The following is a 6,000-nucleotide window of genomic DNA, read 5'->3' on the forward strand; positions in this document are numbered from 1 at the left end:
CGTGGGTGCACACACGTAGGAAGGCGCACGGAGCCCCCCTTGCTGTCTTCACCTCCCCCCATTGGTCCACCCACCTCCCCCCTCCCCCCCCCCCGCGCCCACACTCCGCTGACCCAGCGTTGCCAAGATCCTCACCGATCTCCAGGCTCTAAAATGCAACAGACACACTCTGGTTCTCTGCTTGACATCTTGACATCGTCCAACGCAATCTGTTTCCCTCTTCTTCCTAAAGCACACCCTTCTCTCGGCTCCCACCTGACGCCACACAGTCCTGGCATTTCTTCCGTCTCTCTGGCCACCTCTCAGCTTCCTTTGCCAGCTCCGCTTCCTCTACGAAACCTCAATGGGCACGTCCCCTCCTGGGTCCTTTTCCCTTTTTGTTCTATATAGTCTGTCTAGGCAACAGGCAGTCATGGGGAGGTGGCGTGGGAAATGTGTGATTGGGCAGATTGGGGTCGTCACACTGATGGAGCGGAGGCTGCATCAGCAGCCTTTTAGTGCTTCCGCGTCCTCATCCTTAGCAACTGGAATCATCTTCTAAAACAGCAGCTCCAGTCCTCCCACACCCTGGCTCAACCTGGCCCATGGGTCCCTCCCGCTGCTCTCAGAATGCGGCCCCCAAACCCTCACCACTGCCGGTGAGGAAGACGTCTCTTCAGCATCGCTCACCCTTGCTGAGTTACTTGAGCCACCTTCTGTCACTCGTCCATGACACCCTACATACTGGCTGCTATGATAACTCTTTTGTCACTTCAAATAACAGTTTTGGTGCCAAGAAACATGTTTGACACTTATCGGTGAAAAAATATACACTTACTGCTTCTGCTCATGAAATAAATAAACCATCTCATCACTATTTTCTTAAAGTTTTTTTTAATGTTTTATTATATATTTTTGAGAGAGAGAGAGAGAGAAAGAGAGAGAGAGAGTTAGCGGGGGAGGGGCAGAGAGAGAGGGAGACACAGAATCCAAAGCAGGCTCCAGGCCCTGAGCTGTCAGCCCAGAGCCCAACGCGGGGCTCGAACTCACAGACTGAGAGATCATGACCTGAGCCGAAGTCAGATGCTTAACCGACTGAGCCACCCAGGCACCCCTCTAATCGCTGTTTTTTAACAAAGAACATTTTATTCTGTTAACCAAATCTTTACTCCATAATTACACAAGCAATTCATTTAAATTTTAATCACACAAGCAAAAACAAAAAATCCTAAGACACTCCCACCTTAACAAATGCTCCTTCTCTTCTCCTCCCCCACCAACCTCCCCCCCCACACCCCACCCCCGCCAGTGGCTAATGCTAACATTTCCCTAGTTATCTAGTGTTGGTTCGAATATCACATCTTTCAGGAAGCCTTCCCTAGGATGAGCGCTCCCATACATTCTCATGGCTCCTAGTCTGTCCCTTTCCAGAACTGATCATCATTGTTATGAATTACTTGGTTGTGCAGCTCTTTATTGAATGTCTTTCTTTGCTGGTCTGAAAGCAGCCCTGTGGGATGAAGAATGAGCCAGCCTCCTTCGGTGAGGGTCCTGTGGCTCCCAGCACAGTACCTAGCAGAGTGGACACGCAGGACATAGCCAATACATGGATTCCAGTTTTAGTTTCAGATGCTGACCCAGCAAGAGTGCCGATTTTCCCAGAGATAAACCCAGGAGAAAAGTGATAAAATTATGCGAAAGCCTTGGGGGAACGTGGTTGTGAAAGGAATGGGGGGGGCGGGGGGGGGGGCGGGATTTGGCCAGAGGCAGGAGTTGGCAGGCGGTCTATGGAAACACTCAGAACAGAAACCATGGGCTCTGAGCTTATTCCTCCCCAACCAATGTCAGGGACAAACAGTGACTTCCCTAGACCCATGCTAACCCTGCTAAGACCCATGCTAAGACCTGTGGTCTAGTTGTCCCCGGGAGAAAAATCTCAGTAGTTCTGTGCTTGTGAGGAGTTAAGAAAAACAAGTAGGGACACACACACACACACACACACACACACACAGTTGAGTCCCTTCTCTGACAGCTCCCTTTTCAAACCTCCATCCCATAGGAATCACAATCTAAAACGCTTCCTGAATAGTTTCTCCCTGGGGCAAAGGATGGGGAGCCAACCTGAGGAGTTTGTCTTGCTGAGTATGGAGTGACTGCAGGGACTGATGCACCCACCACCTTATCTCCCTGGGACAGTGGTAGCCTAGGCACTGTCTGAGAGAGACACCAGTGCCCCGCAGCCCCGCCATGGAAAATGAGCTCACAGGTCAAAGTAGCAAAAAGCATTAGAGAGGCACGACCATTTTCAAGACGAACAAGCAAGGAAATAACAACAAAAACTAGGTTACAGAGTCCATTGGAAGCAGAAATGTTTGTAAGTCCAAGGCGTGAAAATTAGCCTGATAGGGAAATACAAATCAAAACCACACCGAGATACTACCTCACATCTGTCAGAATGGCTCACGTGAGCAACTCAGGCAACAACAGATGTTGGCGAGAATGCGGAGAAAGAGGATCTCTTTTGCATTGTGGGGGGGAACGCAAGCTGGTGCAGCCACTCTGGAAAACAGTAGGGAGGCTCCTCAGAACACTAAAAACAGAACTACCCTACGGCCCAGCAATTGCACTACTAGGTATTTATCCACGGGATACGGGTGTGCTGTTTCGAAGGGACACACGTACCCCCGTGTTTGTAGCAGCACTATCGACAACAGCCGAAGTATGGAAAGCGCCCACATGTCCATCGATGGATGAATGGATAGAAGATGTGGTATATAAATATACAATGGAGTATTACTCAGCAATCAAAAAGAATGAAATCTTGCCATTTGCAACTCCATGGATGGAACTGGAGGGTATTATGCTAAGTGAAATTAGTCATTCAGAGAAAGACAGAAAGCATACGACTTCACTCATATGAGGACTTTAAGACACAGAACAGATGAACACAAGGGAAGGGAAGCAAAAATAATATAAAAACAGGGGGTTATGGGAGGGGGGATGGCATAAATGGGTAAGGGGCATTAAGGAATCTGCTCCTGAAATCATTGTTGCACTAGATGCTAACTAACTTGGATGTAAATTAAAAAAATAAATTATATTTAAAACCTTGACCTGATAAATCATTAAGAAATAGGGGAGGGGTACCTGGGTGGCCCAGTTGGTTAAGTGTCTCACTCTTGATTTTGGCTCAGGTCATGATCTCATAGTTCATGAGATTGAGCCTCTCATTGGGCTCTGTGCTGACAGCATGGAGCCTGCTTGGGATTCTCTCTCTCTCTCTCTCTCTCTCTCTCTCTCCCTCTCTCTGTCCCTCCCCTGCTTGTACTCTTTCTCTCAAAATAGAAATAAACTTAAAAAAAAATCTTTAGGGAGGCTGGGTGGCTCAGTGAGTTAAACGTCTAAAGTTCGGCTCAGGTCATGATCTCACAGTTCATGAGTTCGAGCCCCACATCAGTCTCTGTGTAGACAGATCAGAGCCTGGAGCCTTACTCCAGGTTCTGTGTTTCTCTGCCCTCCCCTGCTCATGCTCTGCCTCTCTCTCTCAAAAAATAAATTAACATTAAGAAGAAAATTTAAAAATAAAATCTTTAAAAAAAAGAAAGGACAAAGGGGAAATGAAACAATAATAAAACAACATAAAAAAGGAACTGAGCATATGACATAAAAATACATAAATAGTTGAAGTAAAGACACGTTGATGGAAATAAATAGCAGACTGGATGGAATTCAAGAACAAGTTGGTGAATTGGAAATCCAGCCTGAGGAACTTCTTTAAAAGAAGGGCCAAAAAAAAAAAAAAAAAGGAAACCATTAGAGGAAAGCAAAGAAACATGGGTGATTTATGTATAAGTGCTAACATGGGTGGCTCAGTCGGTTAAGCCTCCAACTTCAGCTCAGGTCACGATCTCACGGTTCGTGAGTTTGAGCCCCACATCGGGGTCTCTGCTGTCCGCACAGAGTCAGCTTCGGATTCTCTGTCCCCCTCTCCCTCTGTCCCTCCCTCATTTGTACTAAATAAATAAATAAAAGCATTTTAAAATATGCAACTATCAGGGCGCCTGGATGGCTGGGTCAGTTGAGCGTCCAACTCTTGGTTTTGGCTCAGGTCGTGATCTCGCGGTCCGTGAGTTCCAGCCCCGCGTCGGGCTCTGTGCCGACAGCTTGGAGCCTGGAGCCTGTTTCAGATACTGTGTCTCCCTCTCTCTCTGCCCCTCCCCTGTTCATGCTCTGTCTCTCTCTGTCTCAAAAATAAATAAACGTTAAAAAGCAGAAACAACAAAAAAAAGAAGTTGCTGCAAGAAACATAGAAATACAAGTGACTGAATACCTTAGAAAAGTCAGTTGTTGTCTTAGCCTAAGAACAGGAAAGAAAACACATTTATAGTTACCCAGAAGTCTAGATGAGAACTGTCCAACAGAAATGCCACGTGAGCCACATAGGTGACTTTCAACTGAAACCACAGTTAAAAATTAGAAGCAGGTGAAATTAATTTTAATAATATGTTTATTTAACCCATTGTGTCCAAAATAATATAATTTCAACACAGAATTAATTTTTTTACTGTTTTTTTTTTTGAGAGACAGAGACAGAGCATGAGTGGGGGAGGAGCAGAGAAAGAGAGGGGGACACAGAATCCAGAGCAGGCTCCAGGCTCTGAGCTGTCTGGACAGAGCCCAATGTGGGGCTCGAACCCACAAACTGTGAGATCATGACCCGAGCCGATGCTTAGCCGACTGAGCCACCCAGGCACCCCTAACATATAACTAATTTTTAAAAGCTGTTCATGAGATCTTTTACCCCGTCACATGCTAACTCTGCAAAATCCAGTGTATGTTTCGCACTCAGAGCCTGCCTCAATTCAAAGGCTCCATAGCCACGTGTGGTGAGTGACTTCGTACTGGGCAACATTGCTCTAAATATCAATAAGATGGTGTTGGAGATGAAGTGCACCAAGAACTATGAGAGTGTGCTAAGTATTCGTCTTATTTGATGGAGGAAGCAAATTCTAATAAAGACATTACAAAGGTGGGACAAAATGAGTAATAAATGAAGAGCCAAACTGGGACACCGGATGGTTCCCAGGGTGCAAAACTTAAAGAAGCACTCACTCTCAGGTGCCGACCTTGAACTCGTCTGATCCCGAGTGAGTGCCTCCTTGAATTTTGTGCCTGGGAAGCATGTTTGCCTCACCACACTAGTCCCAGCCCTGCTTAAGACAGAAGAAACGTCCCAAATATAGTAATAACTGCAATAAACGTAAATGAACAAAATGCACCAAGTGAAAGATACAGATTGCTGATTGAGTGGGAACAAAATCAAGATGTATGCTGTCTTATAATATCTGAATACCTGCAACACGAGACCACACAAAGATTGAAGGCAAAAGCATGGAAAAAGACAGACCAGGCAAATGCTAGCCAAAAGACAGCTTGTATATAACAATATTAATATCATATAAGATTAGAATAACCATACATAATTTATTGTCTAAAGCAGCATATCTTTGAGAACAAAAGGTATTCTTAAGAATGACAGCAGGAGGGGGGCACCTGTGTGGCTCAGTCGGTCAAGCCTCTGACTCACTTGATCTTGGCTCAGGTCATGATCTCGTGGTTGGCAGGATCGAGCCCCACATCTCCCCTGCTGGTTGGTTCTCTCTCTCTCTCAAAATAAATAAATAAACCTAAAAAAAAATTACAGCTGGAAAAGAGAAATAAACTGGGACTGTCTTAAGCAAGTCAAGATGGATGGTCAGTCACGCAATATGAAATAAATCAGAAAGTATTATTACGGATAAGAAGGATTTCTAAAAATTATAAAGGTTTGGGGCACCTGGGTGGCTCAGGTGGTTGGGCGTCTGACTTCCGTTCAGGTCATGATCTTGTGGTTCATGGGTTCAAGCCCCACGTCAGGCTCTGTGCTGACAGCTCAGAGCCCGGAGCCTGCTTCTGATTCTGTGTTCCTTCTCTCTCTGCCCCTCGCCCGCTCATACTCTGTCTCTCTCTCTCTCTCTCAAA

The sequence above is a fragment of the Prionailurus viverrinus genome, chromosome C2 (assembly GCF_022837055.1).
Source record: "Prionailurus viverrinus isolate Anna chromosome C2, UM_Priviv_1.0, whole genome shotgun sequence".
Taxonomy (NCBI): domain Eukaryota; kingdom Metazoa; phylum Chordata; class Mammalia; order Carnivora; family Felidae; genus Prionailurus; species Prionailurus viverrinus.